The 12,611-nt window shown below is 46.5% G+C and overlaps 1 pseudogene; it reads left to right on the plus strand.

Moving 5' to 3' along the window:
- The first annotated feature begins 4,395 nt into the window (after positions 1 to 4,395).
- LOC119270520 lies at positions 4,396 to 7,459 on the plus strand (annotated as a pseudogene).
- The last annotated feature ends 5,152 nt before the right edge of the window (positions 7,460 to 12,611 follow it).

Genomic DNA, 12,611 nt, shown 5'->3' on the forward strand with positions numbered 1-12,611 from the left:
GCCGCCACGCCGCCATTTGTGCAGCCACCTACACGTTGGCTCCCCAGTCCCAACTACCGCGACAAAGACCCCATCTATAGGCCGCCCTCGACGCGCTCGGCGCCTCCTTTGAAACCGCCACCTTCAAACCCTGCGTCGGCTCAGAGTGCTCCACCTGCGCCTTCATCCTGGTGTCCTCCACATGATCCATGGACCGGGCTTCTCCAGGCATGGCCTATGCCCTGGTCTGCCCCGTCACCCCTTGGCGCTCCACCTGCCTACACTAGTGCTTGGCAACCCGGCCTTCGTCCGCATACTGGTGGCCCTGGGTTGCTCACCCCTCGAACCAGCGAACGCATATCATGCCGCTCCATCGTATGCTCCTTACGGTGCTCCCTCGCACTCTCCTGCTGACGGAAGTCTCTACTATATGCCCTCGTTGGCTCTCATGCGTTCACCGGCATATCAACCGCCGCTACTACGCAAACCAACCTCACCCGCACAGCCGAGCTGCGATCAAGCCGCCTTGCTCCAGGCCATGAACAACTTGGCTGCCCAAGGAAACTTAGGTACGGATTGGATTTTTGATTCTGGAGCCTCTAGTCATATGTCAGCATCAAGTAATTGCCTTTCTTCTTGCACTCCTTCTCTGTTTCCTTCCATTACCCTTGGTGGTGGTTCATCTATTCCCATATACTGTGTAGGTCAGGCTCAACTTCCCTCTCCTACTAAACCACTTCTTCTTCGCAATGTTCTTGTTGCACCCGCTCTTATTAAAAACATAATTTATGTTTGCCAATTTACTCGTGACAAACTAGTTTCCATTGAATTTGACCCTTTTAGCTTGTCTTTGAAGGATTACCAGACAAAGGCCGAGACCGCCCGCTTTAATAGCTCCGGTGAACTCTACTCTCTTCATGGTGTTCCTGCCGCCGCTCCTCCTACATCCATGGTGGCCTCCGTCGACCTTCGGCTTCATCGTTTGGGTCATCCGAACCCTGCTATTTTAGCATCTATGCTTAGTGAATTCTCCATACTATGTAATCATGATTCCCACAATTCTTCGTTTTGGGAGTCTTGTTAGTTAGGCAAACATGTGTGTCTTCCCTTTAGCTCCTCTAGTTCTTCAAGTACTTATCCTTTTAAATTAATACATTGTGATTAATGGACATCACCCGTTGCAAGTGTTTCGGATTTTAAATACTATCACGTCATACTAGATGATTTTACTCACTTTGTACGGATATTTACTCTCCACAACAAAATCCGATGTTTACTCTCTTTTTCTAAATTTTCAGCGCTATGTTTCTGTCCACTTATGCCTCCCTATTCGTTTCATTTAGTGTGACAACAGCCGTGAGTTTGACAACATTCAAAATTGTACCTTCTTCTTAACACATGTCATCCTTCTTCGCTTCTCTTGTCCCTACACTTCTCCTCAAAACGGTAAAGCCGAGCGTTCTCTTCGCACCATCAATGACATTGTTCGTACACTTCTCGTTCTGTCCTCCATGCCATCAAAATGCTCAGCAGAAGCACTCCAAACAGCCACCTTTCTTCTCAATATTCGCCCCTCCAAAACCCATCCAAATATCACTCCCTATTACTATCTTTTCCTTTGCCATCCCAATTACTCCGAGGTTCGTGTTTTTGGCTGTCTTTGCTTTCCAAATGCCTATGCCACCTCCGAAAACAAACTTTCTCCATGATCTACCCCATGTGTCCTTCTTGGTTTTTCCGCCGAACACAAAAGTTACAATTGTCTTGATTTACAAACAGGACGGGTACACGTGTCTCGCCACGTTACATTCGCTGCACATATTTTTCCTTTTGCTAAACGCACCGACACACCATCAATCATCCCTACCTCCGCCGCCACCTATTCTCCCCGTCCATTCCACCTCTACACTCCTGTCACGGCAGCCCCACCTACCGCACCTACTGTCACGGCAGCACCACCCAACCTGCCATCCAACACCCAGACACCACCCAACCCGCCATCCAACACCTAGACACCACCCAACCCGCCATCAAACACCCAGTCACCACCCAACCCGAAACCAAACTACTCACCACCACCCAACCCGCCATCACCCAACCCGTCAACACCCAACCCGCAACCACACAACCCAACACCACCCCACTCATCGTCTGCATCTTCTCCTACACCAGACACCCCTCTTTCCATCCTACCAGCTAAAGCCATGAACCCTGTGCTAAACATAATACAATCAATAGTTTTATTCATCTATCAAGGAGGGGATCGACATGGCGCGGGGGAGGGGGTCGGTGGCTAGGGTTTTCTCCCTAGCAACCGCCATCCTCACACAAATCAGAAGGGGGGAAGAGAGATCGCGACCCCAATAGTAAGAACAAGACGTGTACCCGGCGCCACAATATACCACGAATACACGCTAGTTCACCAACAGGTCGAAACCTACGAATAACCAAGACACTTACATGAGGGCCCACGGCGCAGAACGCACGACCGATCAACCAGGAGCCTCCCTCTCAAGGGAGCTTAGAGTTTTAAAGGACTAGTAGCTACGTAAATGTTGATGTCGTTGTGTGCAAGCCTCTGAAGACCAGGTTTGACTCAACAATCTACCCCATAACATTGTCAAAGGAGTTTGTTGTTGATGACCCTGACCTTGTCGTGTAGCCCCTGGAACCAGACATGGCCAAGTGCTTTCGTTAGGATGTCCGCCTTCTATTCACTAGTCCGGATGAACTCCCCGACCATCATGCCTTTCTCGACGCAGTCACGTATGTAGTGATAGTGGAGATCGATGTGATTGCTGCAGTCGTGAAAGCACTGTGTTCTTACAGAAGGAAATCCCCGGCTTGTTGTCGATGAAGATGAGTGCAAGGGCGCTGTCATGGTTCAACATCTCTCCGAGGAGGTAAGCAAGCCAGATGCCTTGATAGGAGGCTATAGCTACCGCGATGTACTCCACCTTGCACGAAGATGCGGCGACAACCTTCTACTATATCGATTGCCAGCCGATGGGACTGCTCCCGAGGAAGAATAGTATGCCAGAGGTGCTCTTCCGGGAGTCCACGTCACCAGCGTGGCCTAAGTCGCTATAGATGACCAAGCTCGCGTCGTTGGCACGACGACAAACGCATCCATGCGTGAGTGTACCCGTGATGTACCGGAGTAGGTGCTTTACTGCAGTTAGATTATCGCTTGCCGAAGCTTCCATGAACCTACCCAGGTACCCGACAACGAACGTGATGTCCAGTCGGGTGTATATGAGGTACCTGAGGCTCTCAATGATGTTGCGGTAGAGCGTAGCATCCACTGCCTTCTCAGAGCTATCCTTGCCGAGTTTCAGCCGTGCCTCCATTGGAGCGTGAACGACATGATAGTCCTTCATGCCTGCTCGCTTGAGCATCTTCGTGTTGTAGGCCGCCTACGTGATCATGATGTGGCTATCCTCTTGGTTCAACTCTAGCCCGAGGTAGTACCCAAGCAGCCCGAGGTCGCTCATGCTGAAGAGACGACGCATCTCTCCCTTGAACGGTTGAACCTCTTAAGGCTCTGCCCAGGCGATGACTAGGTCATCGACGTAGATGCCGACGAAGAGTAGCGTGTTCACAGTGCCACATGAGTACACGCGAGAACCTAAGGGATGCAAGGCTTGAAACAAGCTTGGCGTTCCACGGCCTTGGGGCTTGCCGGAGGCCGTACAGGGTCAGTAAGGTTTAACAAAAAAAATGTTGATAGGGCCATCGGTAAACAAAGTATTATATATATATATATATATATATATATATGATGCATAACCATTGTTCTAGTAGTGCCCATAATTTGAATGTAACAAAACTATTATCAAATGGATACATCCTTCTCAATTAAGTGTTATTAACCGCCGCTGTGAAATGATTTTCTAACAACATCGCAATCTGAAAATAGGTCAGAGATGGGAAGCACTAGAGCATTGTAGTGTTCGAAAATGGTTGGTAATACAATTCTGGACATGTTCTTCTGCACATAAGTGCAGGATCTAGTACCATGTTCGTAATATTTATCACTATCAAAAAACAGTTTAAGCTAGCAGAGCATTATTGTGCTAAGAACTAGAATAGACCACATAGCGAATTTCTCACAAGTACTACAAGATTACTCAATGTATCAATCAGCATCGGTTAAGTACAAGCTGAAATTGTTAACTAAAAAGGCAAAATATACCACTGTCCACAGATTAGAAAACTAAATTTCAACCTTAAATAGGAATTTCTTCAATATATAGAAGTTCTTTGCACTGACATAAAAATGCATAGTCACAAATTCAGAACTAAGAATGAAATATTTTATTTGTAACCTGGAAACGCATGGTAATAATTTTACACAACAACTAGATTGGGTAGGAAAGAGGAGAAAGAGGGCATGGATGGAGAGGGGGTCACCTCTGCACGGTGAGGGAGGCGGATATGGAAGTCGCCGACCATGGAGAGGCGGATCTGGATGTCTCCAGCAAGGAGGGTGGCCCTCGACGACAGAGGCAAGGGGCGGTCGATGGTGAGGTGGGCACCTCTAGATTTGGAGGAAGGCGGCGGACCAGAACTGGAAGGCCAGTATGGGGGAAGTGGCGGTGTTGGACGGTGGATGTAGACCAATTGTGGGAGTGGGACTAGTAGCACAATGGGGGCACTACATGATCATCTTTTAGGTATTTTGACCCAACCCTCCTGATGAGAGAGGAAGTCATGCGAAAACACCTCGGGAAACAAATATCCGTGTGCTTCTCACTCCCCAAATGAGAAAATCACGTGCAGCGGAAGCGAAAAAATCACGTGCCCCAGAAGCGAAAATATCTTCGGGTCCCACGTAGGTATCTTCTTGACAGCCATGTACACGTCCTGAATTTGTGTAAAGTGATTTGTGCCCTGGATATAATACCGACGCAAACGTTCCACTCCGTTCCTGAAGGTTATTAACTTATTATCAAGAACATCAGGAACGTAACCACCTTTCGCCTTGGCTGAACATCCACGGCACGAACAGGCACACATTTCTGAAGGAGACTTCGGGGCCATCACAAACGTGCCTAATCATCACCAAAAAGTTAGGTTCGGGTAGTGAATTTGGGTTGGTTAAATAATCTCTTGTAAAATCATCTTTAGATTTTAGCAAGCATCTTTGGAATTAAATCTACTATGGTGTCATTGTACCCCCTTTGTTATTTGCCTCGAGTTTGTCACGTTGCAGACTTCTTGTGTAATCTTTTGACCCTCCAAATGCCAATATTTCTTGTAGAAAATTGCATACAAACCATCCGGGCCTGCGGCTTTGAGATGTGAAAATAGTACGCATCACTTCATCCTCCATAGGTGAATCAGTTGTTCATTTAATTCTTTAGAAACTTACAGGAGAATGTTTTCAAGTAAACAAACATCTGTTTTCAGATAGTGAGAAATGTTGCGAACAAGGTACTAGATGCTACACATTAGTGCAGAAGAACATGTTCAAAATTATATTACCAACCATTTCCAAACTCTACAATGCTCCAGTCTTTTTGGCTCTAAACTATTTTCTCATTGGGATAGTGTTAGAAACTTAGTTCATAGATGTGGTTAATATCATTTAATTGATCGTGGTGAGTCCATTTCAATTTTTTTGTTACATTCCAATTATCGACCCTACTAGAATAAGGGTCATGCATCATTTATATAATACTTTGTTTACCGATGACCCTATCCACAATATTTTGTTAAACCATACTGACCCTACCATGTTTAATTTTGGAAGTGCGCAATCTCTCAATACTTTCGGGATTCCAAGGAGTGAGATCAGCGACTGCATAGTGGAAGATGTTGCACAAAGACCGTCTAGGGTTACATTCCTGGATGTAAGCAGCTGCACAAAGATTGGTGCCCGTTCTCTGGATGCATTTGGCAAGAAATAGAAATCCCTCGTCAGACATCGGCTAGTCATGCACACCATAGATGTCGTTGGGAAGGTGTGCCAGAATCACGAGGCCCATGCAATTGGAAGCAACATGCCAAAGCTCTGCCACCTCGAGATAGGATACATGCTCATTAAGACTATGGCTGTCGTTAAGATCGCCTTCCAGTGCCTTGACCTCAAGTTCTTAGATCTGCGTGGTTGCTGGGATGTCGACGATACGCTCTTGCAAGAGAAGAATCCTTGGCTGAAAAGCCTCGGCCCCCGCATGGGCGACTGCTATGAGAACCACATCTGCGAGGAGTGCACCGATGACTCGGGTGATGAATACATCTACTCATGGGAACAGTTCATGGACGATGCACGCCTCCCAGATGCGGTTCTCATGACGTCCATGAACTTTTGCATAAGTAGATGTAGTCGTAATCCCAGTCATGGGTGCAATCCTCCCTAAAGCGATTCTGATAGCAGTCGCCACACGGGGGCCGATGGTTTTCAGCCCAGGAAACTTATCTTGCAAGAGCTTATCATCGACGTCCCGATAACCACACAGATCTTAGAACTTGAGGTCATGGCACTCAGAGGCGATCTTCTAAACTACCTTAGTCTCAATAAGCATGTTTCCTATCTAGAGGTGGCGGAGCTTTGGAATTTTGTGGCAGTAGCATGGGCGTCGTCATTCTGGCAAACCTTCGCAACGACATCTAGAGGGTGCATGACTCGCCGAAGTCTGACAAGGGTTTTGCAGTTCTTGCCAAATGGCTACACAGCACGGGCCCCAATCTTGGTGTAGCTGCATACGTCCAGGAATGTTACCTTGGGAAGTCTTTGTGCAAGATCTTCTTCTATGCAGTCACTGATCTCGCTCCTCGGAATCTTCAAAGTATTGGGAGATTGCACACCTGCAAAAGCAAACACTATAGACTCAATAATGTTTAAAAAAATGTTGATAGGGTCATCGGTAGACAAAGTATTATATACATATGATGCATATACCTTGTTCTAGTAGCGTCCATAATTTGAATGTAACAAGAATATTACCAAATGGACACGTCGTGCTCAATTAAGTGTTATTAACTGCGGCTACGAAATGAGTTTCTAATATCATAGCAATCAGCAAATTGATCAGAGCCTGGAAGCACTAGAGCATTGTATAGTTCGTAAAGGGTTGGCAATATTTTTGAATATGTTCTGCTGCACAGATGTGCAGGATCTGGTACCATGTTCGTAGTATTTCTCACTATCAGAAAACTAATTAAGCCAGCAGAGCATTATTGTGCTAGCAACTTGAATAGACCACACAATGAGTTTATCCCAAGTACTACAAGATTACTCGATGTCTCAATCACCATCGTTTAAGTACAAAATGAAATTGTTAACTAAAAAGGCATAATGTACAACTGTACACAGATTAGAAAACTAAATTTCAACCTTAAATAGCAATTTCTTCGACATATAGAATTCTTTGCATGGACTTTAAGATGCATAAAGTCATAAATTCAGAACTAAGAAGGAAATAAATTTATTTGTATCTCTGCAACACATGGTAATTATTCGACACAACAACTAGATTGGGCAGGGAAGAGGAGAAAGAGGGCATGGACGCGGATCTGGAAGTCGCCGACCAAGGAGGTGGATCGGGAAGTTGCCGACCAGGGAGGCGGGTCTGGACGTCACCGGCAAGGATGGTGGCCCTCGATGCCAGGGGCAGGGGTTGCTCGTTGACGAGGATGGCCGCGTCCGATGCACAACTGGGGCCGCGACGGGGATGGCAGCGTTCGCCGCGTCCGATGCCGCCCGATGTGAACCCGCAACTACTAACTGCTACTCTCTCTTTCTCACTTTCTTTGCTTGTTGTTCTCAAACACACTAGTGAAACATACACTCACTGGTGTAGCATATACACACCACACACACACACGAGGAGAATTGGTAGTAGTACTATTAAGCTCTTTGGCTGATGCAGTGGAATTACAACGGGAGGAGTGGTGCTGTTTATATAGCACTTACAAACCGACCTATGGTACGCATGTGCTGACGTCAAGTATTTAAATGACATCATGGCTTATGTTCTAGCCTATTTGCTTCACTGCTAAGACACGGCAGCTCTACTGGTAAAAGAAAAGAAAAACTACTGCTGCTACTGCTGTGCGACACCTGACACCCGAAGATAATCCTGCCAACATGCATGCATCTAGTAATACTAGAGGGATTCGCGTGCCTTGCTGCGCGGGTTTTCGGTCATGTGTGAGCTGGTTTATTTTTCTTCCTCGCACGGTTCTATCTGGTTTTTGTTTTTACTGGTTCAGTTCTAGCTCCATTGAGTTTGGTTTTGCGATGTCGGTTCGGAGCTTGTGAGGACATGTACCAAATCCGTGTGCCGCTGGTGAGGCTACATGTCTTAGGTTTGTTAGTGGGGGGTTGGCTGGCCGCGCACGTGCGTGCTGGCATGAGGTGTTGTTTTGGGATTCTCTTTCTCCTACAGAGCAGAGATGACACTTCCTCAGCGGGATTGTAGGCTGCCATTGGTCGCCGGCTCTTTGGTGGCTCATCTTGTTTCCTGAGATGGCACGTCCGCTCATTGTTTTTTTTTTCTTGTTATCGATTGATATATTTGCTCAGCGTATGCATTATTTCTTGCTATGTCGGTGAGTTGAGATTTTTTGTGTGCTCTCTTCTCTGTAGGAGAAGTGTTTTGGTCTGTGTTTCTCGCCGCTTGATATAGACACAGTGGTTGAGCACGGGGTACTTTCCTGTGGCGGAGAAAGTGATGCCCTGCCATGCCATCATGGTTGTAGGGTTGTTCTGGGTGTGAAAGGGCATGATATGCGAGCTTTCTGGGCTGAGGATTGGACTTTGTAGCTGAATCATGCGCTAGGCAAGTATGTTGCCTCTTGCAAATTTAGAATAAAAACTAGCTGGGTGACCTGCGCATTTACGCGGCTAGATTTATTAAGTATTGTTTTGTTAACTACAATTCAATTTATATGTTGATGCTACATTAATGTCCACATTTCATAATATGAATAGTGATTATAAACCCAAATGCACTCTTGGGAATTTCTACGAAGTCTGCATTCTGTGCTTGACAATGATATTTTGTTCTCTAACAACGACAATGGAAGACCGATACAATTAAGATCCCTAGCCATTCTTTCAAAACCATTTACTTTTGTAATAAGCCATAGGTATACCCTTTTTTTCTTGCACTACAGTCAGCACATTTCTTATAATTTTGAAGGAAATGTTGGATTTGAAATATCGATGGCTTATACCTGCACTTCGTGTTGTATTTATGCATGCCCCATTACTTCTAGATGCTTGGAGGCATGATGTCTTACTCGGATTGCCATAGTCCCTTAACCATGAAAGGCAATGTAATTATCAAATAAAGTTCAGAGATAAACTTGCAAAATACATCAACTCTCACTTAGTTTCGTCATAACTATTACATGTTCTTATGGGGTTTGATCTATGTTTTGACTCATGTTACGTTTCTACATGAACGCATTTTGGTTATTTATGATCTTCATACCGAGTTTGTACGGGGTACAAAATACTAAATCTATTTTATATATTACTCCAATGTTAGTTAATTATTTATCTATCTACAGTGGGTTTGTATTAGTGATTCTGCTTAAAATAGAAGCATGTGACAGCTAATCTGAAGATGATTATTAGATGAACCAAACATATCATTGTTTTTCCTTTGACATGACAACATCTCTGGTTTAGAATTATGAGCCATGTATTTATGCGGCTGGCACAATCTAAGTATGAACTTTAGGTTGTGGCTAGAACCGTCAGGTTTTTGATGTCTATGTGCTAGTCCTGAGGTCATCTTTTCACTCAAAGTATGGGGACGTACACAACTTGTCTCTCTTAGTATATATGTTGGTCTCCTTATTTTCAGGACTGTAACGGCAGGTCAGCAAAAGTCTAGCATTTAATCCATATTTCCCCCACTCTTAAGAGAAAAAAATTGCGCATGTTGATTAGTTTTTTCGCACCTGCAAAAAAGATTTCTTTATAAAATCTACCATGCGAACAGTATACTAACGCGCAGTGGTCCCTCGGCCGTCTAATTCAGCAAGGTGCTCGATCTAGCCAGGCCGACGTGCTGCTTGATGCATCAACCAACGTCTTCCACACGTGTTAGCGCTGAAGTTTTTCTTTCTCAATCTGTCTTCCTGTTTGCTTGAAATCCCTGTCATGTGCACAGCGACGGCAAAAAAATTTATTTAGAAAGCGGACTGCTAGTCTTGACAGTTTGTGTTAGCTTTGCATGGATGTTATCACTGTTAGGAATGAGCAACTGGAGCTTTACTGAGGGTCAAAGGCCAGTACATATACAGATGTGGCAAAGTGCAGAAAAGCCCCTTATATAATGGGGATGTACATACTGAACTATACACATCTAACACCCCCCTCAAACTCATGGTGGATCAACAACACTGAGTTTGGAGAGGAAAAATCCATGCTGCGCTCGAGTCTGTGCCTTCGTGAAGAAGTCAGCCAACTGTAACTCAGAGGGCGTATAGTGAAGAGCGAGAGTCTGATCCTGCACAGCAGCACGCACAAAGTGGGCATCCACACCGATGTGCTTGGTGAGCTCATGATTCACCGGGTCACGCGCAATACTGATAGCACCGGTTCTGTCGGACAGGAGAGGAGTTGAGGTTGTAGCAGACACACCAAAATCCGCAAGTAACCACCGTAACCAGATCACCTCAGCCGTCAACATAGCCATGGCTCGCAACTCATCCTCTGTACTCGAGCGAGAAACTGCAGTCTGTTTCCTTGTCTTCCAGGCAATAAGAGAACCACCAAGAAAGACACAGTAAGCAGACAGCGAGCGTCGATCAGAGGGATCACTAGCCCAGGTAGCATCAGAGTAGGCCTGGAGCTCAAGAGAGTTGGAGCGGGGAAAGAAAAGGCGTCGAGAGATCGCGCCACGAAGATATCGTAGAACACGGAGGAGGTGACTATAGTGGACAGAGGTGGGGGCTGAAACAAACTGACTCAGGATGTGGACAGGATAGGAGATGTCAGGACGCGTAACAGCAAGATAGACAAGGCTACCAACGAGGTGACGATAGCGAGTGGGATTAGGAAGAGGTCACCATCAGAGGCACGAAGCTGAATGTTGAGCTCCATAGGAGTCACAACAGTGCGCTCATCACCAAGAGCAGTGCGAGCAAGAAGATCCTGAATATATTTTTCTTGGGAGATGTAGAAGCCATCAGGGGTCGAGGAGATCTCAATCCCAAGAAAATAGCGAAGAGTACCAAGATCAGTCATGAGGAACTGGTCTCGAAGGCGAGCCTTAACAAAAGCAATGTACTCAGAATCGTCACCAGTGATGATCATGTCATCAACATAGAGAAGGAGAAGAGTCCGACCACGAGAGACGTGTGAACAAACAACGCAGGATCATGATCACTGGGCAAGAAACCAGCCGCAGTCACTATAGAGGCGAAGCGCTCAAACCAGGCGTGAGGGGCCTGTTTGAGACCATAGAAGGAGCGACGAAGTCTACAGACCATACCATCAGGAGCATAGTACCCCGATGGTGGCTGCATATAAACCTCCTCACGCAACTCGCCATTGAGAAAAGCGTTCTGAACATCAAGTTGAGAGATAGACCACTGACGAACAGAAGCCACAGCAAGAAGAGTGCAGACAGTGGTCATGTGTGCCACAGGAGCGAATGTCTCATCATAATCACGCCCCTGCTCCTGCTGAAAACCACGGGCCACAAGACGAGCTTTGTAGCACTCAAGAGAACCATCGGAGCGAGTTTTAATCTTGTAGACCCACTTGCAGGTGATGGGACGGACACCGGAAGGAAGGGGAACCAGATCCCATGTGCCAGAGCGCTCAAGAGCAGCAAGCTCTTCAGCCATCGCAAACTGCCATTCAGGCTGAGTTAGGGCAGTCCGATAGGAAGTGGGCTCAACAATAGCAGTGAGACCCTACCGATCAGGAGAGTAGCGATCAGGCGGGGGGTGAGGCCAAGCACGGAGGTTGTGAACCGGGGAAGGCGTGAGAGGTGTAGCAGAGGTAGAAGGCTCGACAGAGGAGACATCCTCAGTACGAGATCAACGGGTATAGTGGAGAGGAAACGGTGAGAGAGGGTGATGGACTGGAGATGATGGTGGAGAGGTGGACGAGGAGGATGGAGAAGACAGGGTCGGTGGTGAATGAGAAGGAATGAGAGTTGCCGGAGGAAGAGGTGACACAGGAGGCACATAGCAGGGTGTATCGGGAAGGAGACGGAAAGAAAGGTCGTCCACAGAGAAACTCGAGGAGGAAGAACGTGGGTAGTAAGAACGAGACTCGTCAAAGGTCACATCACGCAAGATGCGCAAGCGACGACCCACAGGATCCCAACAATGATAGCCCTTGTGCTCATCACTGTAGCCAAGGAAAACACACTCAACCGACCGAGCATTCAGTTTGGTGCGTTCTCGAGGGGCAAGAAGAACATAGCACACGCATCCAAACATACGAAGAGCTGAATAGTCAGGAGAGCGACCAGTGAGACACTCCATAGGAATACCACCCTGAAGAGCAGTCGATGGTTGAATGTTGATGAGATAGGTGGATGCGGAAACAACCTCAGCCCAAAAATGGGGTGGAAGGGAAGCAGCAATCATCAGCACACAAGCCGTCTCAAGCAAATGACGATGCTTTCGTTCGGCAACGCCATTCTGAGCAT

Source organism: Triticum dicoccoides, chromosome 3A, assembly GCF_002162155.2.
Source record: "Triticum dicoccoides isolate Atlit2015 ecotype Zavitan chromosome 3A, WEW_v2.0, whole genome shotgun sequence".
In the NCBI taxonomy this organism is placed as follows: Eukaryota; Viridiplantae; Streptophyta; class Magnoliopsida; order Poales; family Poaceae; genus Triticum; species Triticum dicoccoides.